Genomic DNA, 17,885 nt, shown 5'->3' on the forward strand with positions numbered 1-17,885 from the left:
CAGAATCATGACAATTAATAAGTCACAGTTGCCCTGAGCCACTAAGTTTTGAGAAGTTTTATTGCACAGCCAAGACTAACTTGGCAAGAACTTTCTTGCTCAGGTTACGTCTCTAGTGCCTAGCGGGATGTCAGGTACATAGCACTTTGACAGTAAAAACGTGTTGACTGTGTGAATAAAAAGAAGTAGGGTTGAAGCAGGAAGACCCCCCAAAATATGGTGGCTAACTCTAAGATATTATGGAATTCATTCTATGTGACATACTTCAGAATTTCAGAACAGATGGTAATTTTAAAATACTAGCACTCTTAATTTTCTGTAGATGCTTCCAAGTTCTTATTGACCTAATTTCAGAATACCTTATAAAGTCATTTGTTGCCATTTTAATTTTTTCTCCTTTGTGTTCTTTTCTTTTTTGGGCTCTTCAACCATTAACGATATAACTTCATACTTGTTTCTATAATTATTTGATCAATTTAATCTCCCCCCTAGATTGTAAACTCAGACAGAGCAGGGGCCTAAAATGATTTTTCTCATGGTTGTAACCCTTGTTCTGGTTCATACTGTGGGCTCAATACGTACACACATACCTTGGAGATACTGCAGGTTTATTTCTAGATCACAGGCTCATTTCTAGATGCAGTAAAGTGAATATCACAATAAAGTGAGTCACACAAATTTTTTGGTTTCCCAGTACGTATAAAATTTATGTTTAAACATATAAAATTTATGTTTATACTATATGGTAGTCTATTAAGTGTATAATAGCATTATGTCTAGAAAAACCAATGTACATATCTTAATTTAAAAATATTTTATTGCTAAAAAATGCTAACCATCATCTGAGCCTTCTTCAGAGTCCTAATCTTTTTGCTGGTGGAAGGTCTAGACTCGATGGTGATGCTGCTGACTGATCAGGGTGGTGGTTGCTGAGGCTGGGGTGGCCGTGGTAAGTTCTTAAGACAACAATGAAGTTTGCACATCAATTGACTCATCCTTTAATGAATGATTTGTCTGTAGCATGCAGTGCTGTTTGAGAGCATTTTGCCTACAGAATTGCTTTCAAAATTGGAGTCAATCCTCTCAAACCCTGCAACTGCTTTATCAACTACGTGTATGTAATAGCCTAAACCCTTTGTTGTCATTTCAACAGTCTTCACAGCATCTTCACTAGGAGTAGATTCCATCTCCAGAAACCACTTTCTTTGCTCATCCGTAAGAAGCAACTCCTCATCTGTTAAAACTTTATCATGAGATTGCAGCAGTTCTGTCATATCTTCAGGCTCCACTTCTAATTCTAGTTCTCTTGCTCTTTCCACCACATCTGCAGTTACTTCCTCCACTGAAATCTTGAACCCCTCCATGAGGGTTGGAATTAACCTCTTCCAGACTTCTGTTAAGGTTGACATTTTGACCTCTGCCCATGAACCAAGAATGTTCTTCATGGCATCTAGAATGGTGAATTCTTTCCAGAAGGTTTTTAATTGACTTTGCCAAGGTGCATCAGAGGAATCACTATCTTTGGCAGCTATAGTTTTTAAAAATTTAATTCTTAAATAATAAGACTTGAAAGTCAAAATTACTCCTTGATTCATGGGCTGCAGAATGGATGTTGTGTTAGCAGGCATGAATACAGCATTAATCTCATTGTATATCTCCATCAGAGCTCTTGGGTGACCAGGTGCATTTGTCAATGAACAGTAATACTTTGAGAGGAATCTTTTTTTCTGGGCAGTATGTCTCAACAATGGGCTTAAAATATTCAGTAAACCATGTTGTAAACAGATGTATTGTCATCCAGGCTTTGTTGTTCCACTTAGAGAGTACAGGCAGAGCAGATTTAGCATAATTCTTAAGGGCTCCAGCATTTTCAGAATGGTAAATGAGCACTGGCTTCAACTTCAAGTCACTCTCTGCATTAGCCCCTAACAAGAGAGTCAGCCTGTCCATTGAAGCTTTGAAACCAGACGTTGACTTCTCGTCTCCAGCTATGAAAGTCCTAGATGGTGTTTTCTTCCAACAGAAGATGTTTCATTTACAATGAAAATCTGTTGTTTGGTGTAACCACCTTCAGTGATGATCTCAGCTAGATCTTCTGGATGACTTGCTGCAGCTTCTACGTCAGCACTTGCTTCTTCCCCTGGCAATTTGATGTCACGAAGACAGCTTCTTTCCTGAAAACTCATGAGCCAATCTCTCCTAGCTTAAAACTTTCCTTCTCGGGCTTCCCTGGTGGCGCAGTGGTTGAGAGTCTGCCTGCTAGTGCAGGAGACACGGGTTTGAGCCCTGGTCTAGGAGGATCCCACATGCCGTGGAGCAACTAGGCCCGTGAGCCCCAACTACTGAGCCTGCGCGTCTGGAGCCTGTGTTCCGCAACGAGAGAGGCCGCGATAGTGAGAGGCCCGCGCACCGCGATGAAGAGTGGCCCCCGCTTGCCACAACTAGAGAAAGCCCTTGCACAGAAACAAAGACCCAACACAGCAAAAATAAATAAAATAAATTAATAAACTCCTACCCCCAATATCTTCTTTAAAAGAAAACCAAAAAAACTTTCCTTCTCCGCTTCCTCACATCTCTCAATCTTCATAGAACTGAAGAGAGTTAGGGCCTTGCTCTGGATTAGTCTTTGGCTTCAGTGAATGTTGTGTGGTTTGACCTCCTCTCCAGACTGCTGAAACTTTCTCCGTATCAGCAATAAGGCTGTTTCACCTTTTATCATTCATGTGTTCGCTGAAGTAGCACTTTTAATTTCCTTCAAGAACTTATCCTTTCCATTCACAACTTGGCTAACTGTTTGGCTCAAGAATCCTAGCTTTCAGCCTATCTCAGCTTTCAATATGCCTTCCTCACTAAGCTTCATCATTTCTAGCTCTTGATTTAAAGTGAGAGATGTGTAACTCTTTATTTCACTTGAACACTTAGAGGACATTGTAAGGTTATTAGCTGGCCTAATTTCAATACTGTTGTGTCTCAAGAAGAGGGAGACCTGAGGAGAGGGAGAGAGACGCGGAACGGCTGGTTGGTGGAGCCGTCGGAATGCACACGGTATTTATGGGTGAAGTTTGCCGACTTATATGGGCTGTTCGTGGAGCCCCAAAACAATTACAATAGTCACATCAAAGATCACTGATCATAGATAATTATAACAAATCTAATAATAATGAAAAAGTTTGAAATGCGAAAATTACCAAAATGTGACACAGAGACATGAAGTGAGCAAATGGTGTTGGGAAAATGGCGCTGACAGACTCGACTGATGCAGGGTTGCCACAAACCTTTAATTTGTAAAAAATGAAGTATCTGTGAATCACAATAAAGTGAAGTGCAATAAAACGAGGTCTGCTTGTACTGTTGAATGGATTGAAATAAAACTGTGAATTTCTTTATTTTAATTTCCAGTTTCTTCAGGCTGGTATGAAGCTCTAATCTGCATTTTTGGGTTTTCCTTTTTAAATTCTGAATTGTAAAATGCTAGAGGTGGTAGAGACCTCTTTGGCAGGAACATCAGCTTTAAAGGATAGCATGTTGTTTCCTTGTCACACAGCTCGTTTATAGCAGAGCCAGGACTTTAATTCACATCTTCGTCATCCATCTACTTTACATTCTCCCCAACTGGTAGACACTGAAGTCCCCAATGTACAGATGGACAAATTGGGGCAGAACCCATGCCAGATCACAGATTATTCATCTCTTAGCTGAAGGCTGTCTCTGGGAGTCCAAGCTGACTCTAGGGTTAAGCTTCTGACAGCTCTAAGTATTTTTTCCTCTTTCATGTTGCTCTCAAATATATTTCTATCCCCGTCAGACCATCCCCCTTGTTCCCATTTAACCTGAGAAAGTTAAACCCACTTTTGATCATCATGTGAAAATCTGAGGCAAAGTGCTTCCTTCAAGGCAGATGTTTGGAAACGCTGAGCTGCAGGCGCTCAACTTGTCAAGTAACTTTTCAAATGATGAAAAAAGGGGAAAATGTAGGTCAGGAAGCAATAAACTATATTCACATCCAATATATCCTTCTGCTTAAGGAGCTGACTTTGAATCTCCACCTTTTACTAAAATGAAACAAAAATCCAAATCCAACCCAAAGCATTACGGCTTTAAGTACTGAAAGTATTTATTATTTCTGTTCAAGTAATCCAAAAGCATAATCTCAAGAACATCTCTGCTCCAGGAATGTCTCAAAACACTGTGGATTTGGTGTGATTCCTTTATCCAGATGTTTGTAGAAAAGACTCTGGATGGCATGTGGGGAATTAAAGATTTATTTTTAATATTTGAGAAAAGTCATATTTCTAATAGCAGTGAGCCTTCTAACGTGTCCTCAATCTTTGCTGCCTCTCTGTTCTTTCTCGTATTGTTGTCTCAAGTAACAGCTCTATTCTTCCGAATTATCAGCCTATGGGTTTTCAAACGTTAATACTTAGATATTGGAAGGATAAGGTCGTTGAGGTACTTTCACTATGACACTGATATTCACATCAAGTTTATTTCAAGAGGCAATTTTCACTCACTAAGGTTTAGCCAAGTCCTACAAAAGATCTCTTTCTGGGACTTCCCTGTGGTCCAACAGTTAAGACTCTGTGCTCCCAATGCAGGAGGCCTGGGTTCTGTCCCTGGTCAGGGAACTAGATCCCACATGCCGTAGCTAAGAGCCTGCGTGCCACAACTAAAGATCCCACATGCCACAACCAGAAGATCCTGCTGCTGCAATGAAGATCCTGCGTGCCACAACTAAGACCCGGCACAATCAAATAAATAAATAAATAAATACTTTTTAAAAATCTCTTTTCATGGGGCAAAATCTCCAACAAACTGCCCTAGTGTCTCAGCTTTGCAGAGTAGTGTGACTTGTCTTTGAAGATTATGGGATGTTTCCAAGTGTCCCTTAAATCTAGAAACATCTCATCAGAGACCCCCAATGGTTACTATGTCCCTCCTGTGTCCAGACATCCAACAATAAGATATCTGGTAGTCATGAGCATCTTATTATTGGAAGGTCTCTCCCTCATTTATTATCCCCTTACCTATAGAGAAGGATATTCTAAAATATGGTAGATTTTATGCGTTGAGTGAGTTTACCTGCTGGAGATGATACATTTCAGGTTCTAGTGGCAGAGAGAAATTTAAAATTAGGTCACCTCATGGTTACAACTTGTGTCTATAACAGAAACTAAAAGGTCTCAGAGATCATACAGATTCTCTGGTTGGGAACCCAAAAGGGACCTACTGTGAAACATTCTTTAATTGGTTTGTTACCCTCAAAAAATATACTGAATATTTCTATGGAAACTGGAGTTTTGATATAAAATAATACAGCTGGGTTAAAATCTAAGATCTGAGCTCTAAGATCAGTCCCCATAGGACCAGTGTGTGTGCTTTTAGAAGATGCCAGCCTCTGTGTTGTAATTTTAGGGAAACACAACAGTCCTCCTAGCCTCTAAACCTTTATGTAGTTTATTGTTTCTTGAAACTGATGCATTAGAATTGTCTTTTTTTTTAATTGGAGTATAGTTGATTTACAATGTTGTGTTAGTTTCTACTGTACAGCAATGTGAATCAGTTATACAGATACATATATCCACTCTTTTTTAGATTCTTTTCCCATATAGGTCATTACAGAGTATTGAGCAGAGTTCCCTGTGCTATACAGTAGGTCCTTATTAGTTATCTATTTTTTTTAATAGCTGTTTATTGGAGTATAATTGCTTCCCAATACTGTGTTAGTTTGTTGTACAACAAAACGAATCAACCATACGCATACATATGTCCCCATATCCCCTCCCTCTTGAGCCTCCCTCCCATCTTCCTTAACCCTGTAGGTCATCACAAAGCGCTGAGCCAATCTCCCTGTGCTATGCTTCTGCTTCCCACCAACCAACCGTTTTACATTCGGTAGTGTGTATATGTCGATGCTACTCTCACTTCGCCCCAGCTTCGCCCTCCCACCCCATGTCATCAAGTCCATTCTCTATGTCTACCTCTCTATTCCTGCCCTGCAACTAGGTTCATCAGTACCATTTTTTTTTTTTTTTTTAGATTCCATGTTTATGCGTTAGCATACAGGATTAGTTTTTCTCTTTCTGACTTACTTCCCTCTATATGACAGAATTGTCTTTTATTTTAAGATTTGAAATCTTCGAAAACATAAATACTTCTTTTTTCTTTAGCTAACATTCATACAGTACTCACTTCCTGCTAGGTATTATTCTAATGCTCCGTGAGTATTAACCTTTCAGGAACCTTCTGACTTGGGTATGAATGTCGTCCCCATTTTGCAGATGAGAAACACAAACATGAAGAGAGGCCAAGTAACACGTCCAAGGTCAAAGAGTCATATGTGAGCTCACGAAGTCTGCATCCAGGGCTGGCTTCACACTACACCATGCAGCCCTCTCATCCCCTTGTGTCTCCATGACATTGGAAGCCTTCCTACTTCTGGAATGTTTGGGGAGGGTGAAGGAGGGTTGCAAATGACAAAACAGGACAGCATTGATGGAAATGAAGTGGGGTGGAGAAAAGAACACAAGGGAGGGTGTGAATAATGAGGACAGAGTCTGCTTATGTCATTTATGGCAGCAGCTGAGAGAAAACTGTCACCGTGGACCCTCTTGGATTTGCAGGTGAGACTCTTAATTTTGGAGTTCATCCCTCACTTGACAGATGAGGGAAACTGAGGCTGAGGCAGCAGACAGAGGACAAGGGAGAGAAGGGTGCTCAGATTCCATAGCTAGTTAGCAGCAAAGCCAGGACTGGGGCTGCAATCCTCCATCTTCTGGGTCCATCTTCTGGGTCCAGAGCCCTCTCTTCCTCTGAAGGCAGCCTGTGGGCTCCGAATCACCGAGGGGCTGGAGGAGGCTCAGCAGAAAGGAGCCTTTTTCTTTCTGTGGTTCTCCTTGTAGAATGTCCACTTCCTGGGTGGCATATGGTTTGTCGACAACACATGGAAGGGAATTTTCATCCTACTGTTTACAAGGGGTATTTCCTTATGGACACATTTTCTGTAAGAGACGAGCACCTTGTTGACCTCATGTTACTTTTGGGGAAGCAGGTAATGCAGCTGAGGCTGGAAATGGAGTTCATTGTCACTGTCCCATTTCATAAAGGCGCCATGCATTTCTAAAGAGCGTCAGACAGGCCAGGTGAAACACATGGGCTGAAGTGAGGGAAGAAATGAAGAACAGCGTTGGAAATGAAAAGTCTTCAAATATAAATTATATAAACCCAGGGGTCATCTGGCATGCAGTCCTGGCAATAAGAGAATCTACAATGTGGGCGAACAAGTGAAAATAAAGTAATCAAAAGTAAGAAAGAGGCATATGTGAGGCATTAAGCATCAGGTACAGAGACTGCTGGGGAGGATTAGGGAACAAAGTCCAGAGACTGTAAAAAGAGATAAGAAAGGCAAAGGTAGGGACTGCGTTGAAGGTTAAGAGAAATCATGGGAAAATTTTCCAAGTGCATAAAGAACACAGGGGTCATTGATGGAGACAGTTGGACGGCTAAGACACAGCAAAGAGTAATTTATTGAAAAAAGAGGTCGATGTGGCTGAAAAACATTAAATGATTTTTTTGCCTTGGAACTCTCAGGAAGATGGGGGCAAATGTTAGAAATCTACATACATTTCCTAAAGGAAACCAAAGAAAGATTGATGAATGGTGAGAACAAGCCATCACGAGAGATTCAGAAATTAAGACTGGAAAACAGAAAACAACATTAGAGACTTCAGTCCAAGGCAGCACATATGCAAACACACTTGAATAATAAATAACAGGAACTTGAAGTGAGGATTTGAAAAACAAAACTTTGGGGGAACCGCAAGCCCCCTGAGTAAAAGGTTGGCACTGCCCCCAGCTGTCTTGCAACACTAGACACAGCTTCTTTGTTTCTCGCCCTCCCCTTTCCTATTTCCCTTCCACAAATGTAGATTGAAAATTGGCCAAGTGCTAGGCATTGTGCTGTATATGGGCAGATACATGGATGAATAAGGTATTGTCTGTGGCCCCTGCCTCTGCGAGTTTATGCTTCTGTAGAGTGGACGTGCTCTGTGAATGGTTATATGACACAGGCTCAGGCTACAGAGCTGGGAGGGCTGAGTGGCGTGGGAAGTAGAGACTTGGGAGGTCATTTCGGTTCGGGACAATCCAATTCCATCTTTATGGAGGAAACGAATGACACGAATGCTTGTTAGAATAATGTAGAACAATTAGCCCAGAGCTTGGGGTTTTCTTTCGTTTCTGGATAATTTTAAAAGGGCTTCCATAAAGTCAGGTGTCAGTGGTGTGGGTTATTTAGGGCAAGCTATTCTAGGAGCCCCTTACGTCACATTGTGTGGGTCGCTTCTGCAGACACATTGGGGATCTGTTAAGGGATGGGACTGCAAGCTGGGCGGCTGATCCTGGCGTCCAGGGCGGGGGCGAGTGGCCCACAAGGAAAAGTTCTTGAGGCTGAGCTAAGCACACTTGTCTCAGGGATCCCTACTCCCGCACACAGAATGAAGGATACCCTGCAGGGGCTGAAGGGCACAGGGCATCAGAGGGAGGAACAAGTGTGGTCAGGAAGGACCGTAAAACTCTGAGTCTTAGAAGAGGAGAGGCAGGTAATTTGATTAGCCAATTCAGTGTAGTGACAAATAAGGTAATGAGGCGAGGGACAAGAAATTTAGAGGTAAAACAGATCCTCCATGGTCACAGGCAATTGAATGGAGAGGAGGAATCCGAGTACAGAGACAGATAAAATTTTAATGTCTTTGGCACCAGGATCTGGAGCAATAAAAGAGATCAAACGTTATTCTGAATCACATAAATGGAAGGACTGTGAAAAAGTCAAAGGCAATTAGCTCAGAGTTATAAAAGGGAATGGTTAGTAGTGTTTGACCAAGGAAACTGGAGGAAATGTCTGCTAAGTTTTCCCCCTTCCCTGTCTGGCTTCCCACTAGCTCTTCTCATCACTTTTGTTCACTAAACTTAACCTTGACTGTGGTTCTTTACATTGTTTCCAGCCTTACACAGTTGAGAACAAACATGTATTAGTAATAGGTGCTCATCCAGCCGATATTTTCATAGACAGGCAGGACTGGGTGAGAGTGGGAGGTGAGGAAACTTGTATCATTTTAACCCTCCTCCAGCTTTTGTGATTCTGACATGCTTTGGTAGGAACCCAGTGCCCCACCCTATTTGAGAATCATTCCCTTTCTAATAATATAAAATATAGGTTCAAGAAACCGATTATTGATTTCTTCTTCTCAGACTGTCTTCTTTGACTAGCAGGTGCCAAAGAATATTTTCTCAGAAAGAAATTAATTATCATCGGGTACAACTATATTATTAATGACCAAATGGAAAGTTGCTACAATCTTCAAATTCAAATAGAAACTAGTGACTTTATTGATTTAAGAATTTCTCTTCTATTCGGGTTTTTTTAAACAGCTCACTGGCATACATGTTCAAGTTTCAATTTGTTACAGCTCTCTTAACATTTATTCTCAAAACAATTATATGTAAATATGCCAGAGATGCATATATGCCTAGAAGTGCCTGTTGTTCACATGACTCAATGAAATACCTTTGGATCAATCAAGTTTTAAAAAAGAAAATGATAGGGAAAAGGGAAGTAGTTTATCTAACTTCAGGCAAGATATCTCCTCCATCCCTTGTGTACACCTGAAAATAAATTCACCAGTTAAGCATTTAACTTATTTCCTTAAGGTCAGGTAGCAAAGGAGTCAATTCAAGTTGGAGTGTCAGGGAAATTTCACATGGGAAATCTACTTTATACCTACAGCAGGTGTGTGTCTTGGCTCGAAGAACAAGCTGTCTCAGGTGTAGTGGCTGCCATGTGTTTACTGGGACATCTGGGGTCATTGATTTAATATTAGCTCTGGGCCCATCAGCCTGGCTACAGGAGACCCTACAGCTAACTTCTCTCCAGGTGGTAAGTTTATTTTGAAATGGTCAAATATGTGAAGGATATGTTAAGATAATTCATTGAGTTGGATTGGCCAGGAGGAGGAATGGGTTGGGACTGCAGTCTAAATGTAAACCAGTATCTCTAGAGAATGTGGAAAATGTCAAGTTCCACATTTGGAAGCCTTAGGGGATTTTGATGCCCCGTGAGCTCATTTTGGACTCTCCCCACCCCAACCCAAAGGTCTAAGGTCACATGCCTGGAATGCGGAAGGGAAGAAGGTGATGTGTTTCACCCAGAAGTGCAACTCCAGGATTTCCATTTAGAAAAATATGGTCCATTGAGAAAAAACGAAATCAGTTATTGCTCGCTGGCCCAGTTTAATGTACCACACATTTATTGAGTACCTACCTTGTTCAGAGCTAACTGGCAAAGATTGTGAAAGGTTCTGGGTGGCTCATTTTAAGGCACTTAGGGAGATAGATGCATAGATAAATAGCTCAAATACACAGAAGGCTGGAAGAGGGAATATAACACAAGAATGGGTTGAAAGATTCATGCCTTCTGATTGTGGTTTATTATCCCTTTACTCTTCACTGTATGACACACCGATCTCATAACACAGCTGTGCCTAAAACATCAAGGAGTAACTAGGCAAGGAAAGCAACACCTTTCTCCCCAGTATACACGGGAGGACGATGCAATAACGCAAGTAATTTTATCTGAGGGCTGGGAAAAATCATTCTCATTGATCGTGGTCATGTGGCATATTTTCCCAATGTGCAAATTAGTACAGTCTTTGAGTTCTGTGGAAAGACTTTTGAGGTCATCTTGCCTCTTGATCAGAGCAGTGAGGCTCTGTTCTATAATTTGAACCTTGAGAGTGGAAGTTTTCACAGCCTTCCGTGGTTGTCTATTTCAACCTGGACCCATTTTCAACTTGAGGAAATTATTTATATATGGCTCCAGTCCCTCAGACTATTGGTTAATTTTGTCCCTGCTTCCAGATCCACGAGTTTAGGCCACCCCTTCTTTCTACCCTAACAAATGGGAAATCCTTTCCCAGACGTGCGGCTTTTTTGAAATTACAATTAAGTCAATAACTACAGGACCGACCCGTTCACTGGTGCGTGAACTGCCTGAGCCGTGTCCTAGTATGGAAACCAGAGGCCAGGGTCAAAGTAGGCCAACGTGATGGCAGGGTCTCAGGTAGAGGGAAATTAAAAGCAATCGACTCAGCCGTGTGCTGGGGCGATCTAGAAGGTGGCGGGGTGGAACGGCCCGGGCGAGCCTCCTTGTCCTGACTCCAGTGGCCCTTTTCAGAGTGTGAGCAGGCCTTAAAAAGAGGCGCTGACCTTGCCTTTCCAGATGAGTAGCAGCTCCCCGTGATAACTAGCGCGGTGGGGATTTCTTTACAGTGTTGTATGGTAAAGGTCAGCCTGAATCAGGAAGAAGTCTGAAATGGAGAAGGTGTTTAAGAAATGTGCTTTTATTACTTTTGAGAGCCTATGATAACTCAAGCACACTGACTGAGTCCTGTTTAGCAGCGAAAGGATCTCCTTTAGAAACAAGAGGGATTTCTGAACAACATCACATCAGCCTTTTTTTTTTTTTTTTTTTTTTTTTTTTTTTTTGTGATACGCAGGCCTCTCACTGTTGTGGCCTCTCCCGTTGCGGAGCACAGGCTCCGGACGCGCAGGCTCAGCGGCCATGGCTCTCGGGCCCAGCCGCTCCACGGCATGTGGGATCTTCCGGGACCGGGGCACGAACCCGTGTCCCCTGCATCGGCAGGCGGACTCTCAACCACTGCGCCACCAGGGAAGCCCACATCAGCCATTTTAAGTCAACGATGCTTGTAAGGGTGTGGAGGGTGAGGATTACATGAAGCTATTTTACTCTCTTAAATGTGGTAGATATCCTCTTGAAATGTTTAGACTTGCAATTTGCCCTCGTTTATAAAGTATGGATTTGCTTCAATAAAGGTAAATTTTTGCCTAGCCAGTTAGAAGAATCACAGATTCTAAATGAGTGGAAATTGAATTAAGTGAAATAAAAATATCACTATTTTCAGATTAAGATTCTGACTATATTCAGAAAATTCTTATCATAGAGATCCTACTGAACTCACATTCATGTGATTGGAGCTGGACTGAAATTCTGAAGAAAGCATTTACCAAATCCATTACTAGTAAAAGGCTAAATGCAGGAAGAACACAGTGTTTTCAAGATCTTTCCCAGAATCCTTTTTCATTCCCCTCTCTCCTCTCTCAACATAAGAAATAGATCCACCAGATGACGTTGGTGTTGCTGACAGAGCCGTCTTTTTTCCAGGCACACAGACGAGACATTATTTACCCCTTACCCTCCTCAGATACCTATGCAATGACTCCTGTTTATTCCTGTGAAGTGTGTCTTATCGATTCCTTTCCCTCCACCTCCTTGGAGCCTTCCTGGTCTAGCGTAGCAGCTTTCTCACATCTTCTTGCCCTCTGTTTCTGCTGTGTCTGATTCATTCTACCTACTACCGACTAATTTACCTTTTCTAAAGCAGGACCTTGATCGTATCTCTTCTGCTTATAATTGTTCGGTGGCTGCAGACTACTACCAAATACAGTATAAAACCCTCAGAATGGAGATCTTAACATCTGGTCTAATCAGCCTTCTGATCCCTTTATGTGCCCTCAACTCCAGCCAAACTGGTCTACTTCCCAGTGCCCACGTTCACATTGTCCTTTACCATCACAGCCCTTTTACGAATGAGCCGCCTGGATTTTTGCCTGCCCCCCGCCCTCGGCTTTCCTTTAAATCCAATTCACTTTCATTCATTCATTTAGTCATTTATTGAATTGGGTTCCTTCAGCAAATCTTCGCCAATTGTTGGGCACAGCCTCCGAGAAGCATTCCCTGACTTCCCTAGCCTGAAGTAATATTTTAGTGCTTTATACTATTCTGAGAAGATTTCTCATAGGCTGCAAGTCAGGTCCTGGCTCTGCCAACTGCATTGTAGACAACCTCTGTTCCCCCATCTGTGAACTAATAGTTCCTTCCTCATGGGGTGGCTGGGTTTTCGTGGGGATTAAATGTGACAGTGTGTGCAGAGTGCTTCACCTAACGTCTGTGCCCTTGGGGTGAACTGTTACTCTTCTTATTATTATTTATTGTGTTATTTTACCCCATTTCATTCTCTTTGCAACAAGGCCTATGACTTATGATCCTTGCATCTTCTCTAGAACCTGTCTTTCAGGCAGTGTTTACTTTCATCATTTAATCAGGTTCATTTAGTTGCAAGATGCTGAGACCTCTCATATTGTATCAAGAGAAGAGGATTGATTGTAAGTCTCTGGACTGGAGTCGATGACTTACTAGATTCCCAGGTAGCTCTTCCTCTTGCCACGTGTCAGTTTCTCTCTCTCCATCTATTCTGTTCTCTCTTCCTTACTAATGGCTTCTGTGGCTGACTTAGAGCCAGGACCTGCCACATAATTTGCTAGGTTCATTGTAAAATGAAATGAGGGGGTCCCTTGTTCAAAAAGGAGGAAAAGAGTGCCGTTAGATGTGAACTAAAATATAAAGTTTGTCCTTTCTTCAAAGGCCTCTTTCTTCCTCTGTGACTTTTTGTCTCCACCTGTACGGTGTTTTATATTTACTATTTAATACCATCCTTCTTCAGGCATGGAGACACTTGCAGAGCAGTTCACACCCTCACTGATGCCTAGCGGTGCAGCCCTGTGACTTCACACCTACAGCTGGGTTCCCCTTGCCTGCCATCCCCCAGATGGCAGCACCATGCCCAGGGGAGGGGCACAGAAGTTGAGCCATGAGCTTACTGCCCCAATCCAAGATAGACAGGCACCCGCCCAAGGCCCTGTGGTACCGCAACCTCTGCCCACGATAATGCACTAGGTACCTGGATCAGGGGAGGCCAAGAGATTTGTCCCACTGAATTGCCCGCCAAATGAGCCATGGTGTGCCGGCCCCAGGCGGGGACAGCTGTCACCACACCCTATCTCTAGATGCCACAGGTCACAGGAGCCCGACCCTCCCCGACCTAAACTCAGTTCCCTGCTGGCCGGTGAGCAGAGGGGCAGAAAGGACAATGAAGGGCAGTGAGGAAGAGCAGGTCTGAGGATGCAGGGCAGGAAGGAGCAGGGGGCAGGGCTGTGTGAGATGAGGCTACGGCCCCTGGTGCATGTTTCGTTGTCCTATCCACTTCACTAACAAAACCCAAATTCAGAAATAAAATTAAGCACCAAATCCAAGCATGGGGCCCTGTTTGACCACTGGCTGTATGCCCACGAAGCTGGCCCTGTTGAGAGTTTTGTCTTTTTTAAAACAGCAGCATACACCTAGAAGAGCATAGCTCTATATTATGACTTCTGGCTGTAACTTCTACTGCTAACGGGTTTATTCTTTCAGTTTCCAAAACTTAAATCACTAAAAAAGAAATCTGACTGGCCCAGCTCTTTTTCTTTACTCTCTCTCTTTTTTTTTTTTTTTTTAATAAAGCCAATGGACTGGCCGCTCTTGGGTCAGGTGTGCACAACTGGTCCAATCATTTGGACCAGGGCAAAGTCGCGTTACACAGCCATGTTTTTGGGGGGCTGTGGAAAGGATGGCGATGATTGATATTTTTAGTATGGGGCTCAGCAGATATATTTGGATGAATGAATTTGAATTTTTAAAATTAAAAATGGTCCCCTGAGACACCTCCAGTGTTAACACTTAGCAGTGTTTTGTTGCCAAAGTTACAGCTGCACTTTATGTATGGAAGGACTATGTGTTTCGTTAAAATATATACTTCGGTATACATCATGTTCAAAAATTTATAGTGGCTGCCATGTATTTTTTCTGAGTTAATGAGGTTCTGATCATGTAAAATCATAGAACGTTATAAATTATCTTGTTCCTATCATTTCACAGATGTAGAATGCATTAGTTAGCACTTGACAAAATAGGGCAATTAAAGCATGATACCAAAACTGGAAGGAGTAAAGAGACATCCTAATAAATAAAACCACCAGGACAAACAAAACCTCACACACATTTCTCTATGTCAGAATAAGAAAGGATTAATAATGTAACAAAAGTACCTAAGATTTGTACAGAAAAGAGTTACTATCCTTAACATATAAAGCATTCAAATAAATAAGGAAAAAGAATCAATAAGGATATTGACAACAGGCTTGAGTAGACTGAAAATGACAATGGATATAATTTTTCTCTAAGTTGGCAAAGATGGGAAAGAATGCTAAAACCCAGGGTTGGTCTATGTTAAATGAAATAGGAATACTCCTGGGTTTAGGAGGATATTTTGGAACAGCCTTTGCAAGGTCAGTTTGGAAATATTTATCAAAATGTAAAAGATATATGAGTTCTGACCCTAAATTTTTACTTCTTGGTTTGACTCCAAAGAAGCACTTACATATGTGGACAATGGTACATGTATAGAATGTTTCATTGCACATTATTTGTAAAAGTGACAAATTTGAAATGTCCAAAAAATAGAAGAAAAGCTAAGTAAATTTATGGTACTTTAGTCCATTTGATGAAATATTAGGTAGCCAATACAAAGAGCAAGGAGGATCTATCTGCACCTACGTGGAAATATGTCCAAGTTATATTGTTAAATTGAAGAAAAATATCTATATTATGAACCCATTTATATAAAAAGTCTGTATATATATTAGTTAATATTTATTAAACATATGTATAACAATATAAAGTTGATAATGTTACAGTTTTATAAGCTAGCATGTATTCTGCACCTATCTGTGGCTGCAATACAAAGAATGTTATCCACCACCTCTTCTCAGAGCGGTGTTGAATGTTAGCAGCACTTTATTCCTGCTCTCAAAGAGCTTAGAGTCTATGAGAGGAGATGAAACCGGCTGGTGACAAAGAATAAACAGAACAGGACAGAATAATGGTGGATACTTGTTGAACGGAACACTTTCATGCTCTCAAAAACCCTGAGAAGTAGCTGTAGATCCCCATTTTTCAGATCACCAAACTGAGACTTATCCAGAAACACAAGGTGGTGCTAAGTCCATGATCAATCATTTCCCCATAGTCCTGAGATAACCTGAATTTCATAAGTTCCACACCCAATGTCCCTGGTGGCAGTGGCCCATCACCAGATCCATTGTTTAAAAAAAAAAAAAAATTAAAACTAACCCAGACATACTCTGATTGCATCTATGAAAATCTGCAAAACTATCAGGAGCATTCCTCTTCCTCGCATTGTGTTTCTGCTGTCACTTCACAGAAAAATTTTTTTCCCTTTTGTATTTTACTCAGTATTGATAGTGACAAGATCCTCCGAGAAGCCCTGAGTCCCAAGCCTGGTTCAGTCACTTGCTGATTATGGGCTCTGGGCAAACCCAACGGTAAAAGTGTCCCTAACAGACTTGCTTTGTTTGTCCACCTCCAGATGAAACAAGGTACAGATGAGCCCTTTGAACCCTATAAAACAATGAAGATGACAGGTTTCTCCTCCACCAGACTCGGAGCTGGGTTTTTTCCTTCCCATCTCTCCGATGGAAGCATCATCCCACAGAACCAGGAAACAAGGACATTTTCTGTCTGAGAACCAGCTCACGTGCCTCGCTCTGCGGCATATGGAGATCTTTCTTTGGAGAGCTTGCTCGGCCAGGTGAACAGCTGTTGCTGGGTGTCCTTATGAATAAGCGGCAATAACTCTGATAGAGTGAGCTTAAGACGACAGCTTAACTACTTTACCGCAAGAGCAGACTTGTTTTGGTTTTTCCTTAGCTTGTGTCACGCCTGGATTTATTTCTCCTGCTTTTGTGTATTTGGTGATCATGTAAGTTGGCATTCGCTTGGAAAAATGCTCTTTGGGAACTGCAGATATTATAACTTGACAAAATATATGTTGGCTGGCAAAATGTACAGGAAAACAGAATTTTATGAAATATAAGTAGATGGGTAAACGTCAATATGTATCAAATGCCTTAAAATATATCCATCCTTTGTCCCAGTAATTCCACTGTGAGGGGTTTATCTCTCAGATAATATTGGATAACTGGGAAAATGTGTACTTTTTAAGGAGGTTTGTTACAGTATTATTTATAATGATAAAAATGAGAAATGATCTCATTGTCCAATAATAGAAGATTTGTTAAATAAATGAAGGCACTCCGACATGATAAACAATATACAGTTATTAAAAATGCTGTGGTAGGGCTTCTCTGGTGGCGCAGTGGTTGGGAGTCCGCCTGCTAATGCAGGGGACACGGGTTCGAGCCCTGGTCCGGGAGGATCCCACATGCCGCGGAGCAACTAGGCCCGTGAGCCACAACTACTGAGCCTGCGCGTCTGGAGCCTGTGCTCCGCAACAGGAGAGGCCGCGATAGTGAGAGGCCCGCGCACCGCGATGAAGAGTGGCCCCCGCTTGCCACAACTAGAGAAAGCCCTCGCACAGAAACGAAGACCCAACACAGCAAAAAAAAAAAAAAATGCTGTGGTAGATGTGTGTTTTCATACACGTACATGCACATACACAGGTATACGGAGGGGTAGTCTGTGGAGAGGTGTAAAGGGAGTAGTATTACAGGTTTATGGAGGGAGATAAATCAATGTGAAAAAGTATGGACTGGGTTATGGAGAAGATGGTATTGATATCTGACCTGACTTTGAAGGGTTTATCTAGGCAAAAATGCAGAGAGGGAGGACATCAGTTCCAGGCAGAGGGAACTGCAGGGTGACCAAATGACCCGGCATGCCTAGAGCTGAGTTGTTTCCTGGGACATGGGCCTTTCAGAACTGAAACGGGGACAGTCCTTGGCCAACCGGCATGACTGGTCACTCGATGTTGCAACGGTGTAATCAAGGCAGGAAGATAAAAAAGCAAATTGGGGACATAGTTTGTCCAGTTTAGCTAGAGCATGGCAGAAGAGTAGGGAAACCGTGCACGGTAAGGTCAGGAAGGTTAGGTTAGGGCTCATTGAAGAGGACCTTGAAT

The 17,885-nt window shown here is 42.0% G+C and overlaps 1 long non-coding RNA gene across 2 annotated transcripts in view; it reads left to right on the top strand.

The window, feature by feature from the left end:
- The window catches only part of LOC307192219, a 190,522-nt gene extending 173,137 nt beyond the window's left edge, over positions 1-17,385 (top strand). For both annotated transcript variants that reach the window (XR_013830009.1, XR_013830010.1), the window contains one exon: positions 16,335-17,385. This is a non-coding gene — a long non-coding RNA (uncharacterized lncRNA). The remainder of the gene's footprint in view (positions 1-16,334) is intronic.
- Positions 17,386-17,885: the final 500 nt, after the last annotated feature.

Source organism: Stenella coeruleoalba (assembly GCF_951394435.1).
Source record: "Stenella coeruleoalba genome assembly, chromosome: 1".
Taxonomy (NCBI): domain Eukaryota; kingdom Metazoa; phylum Chordata; class Mammalia; order Artiodactyla; family Delphinidae; genus Stenella; species Stenella coeruleoalba.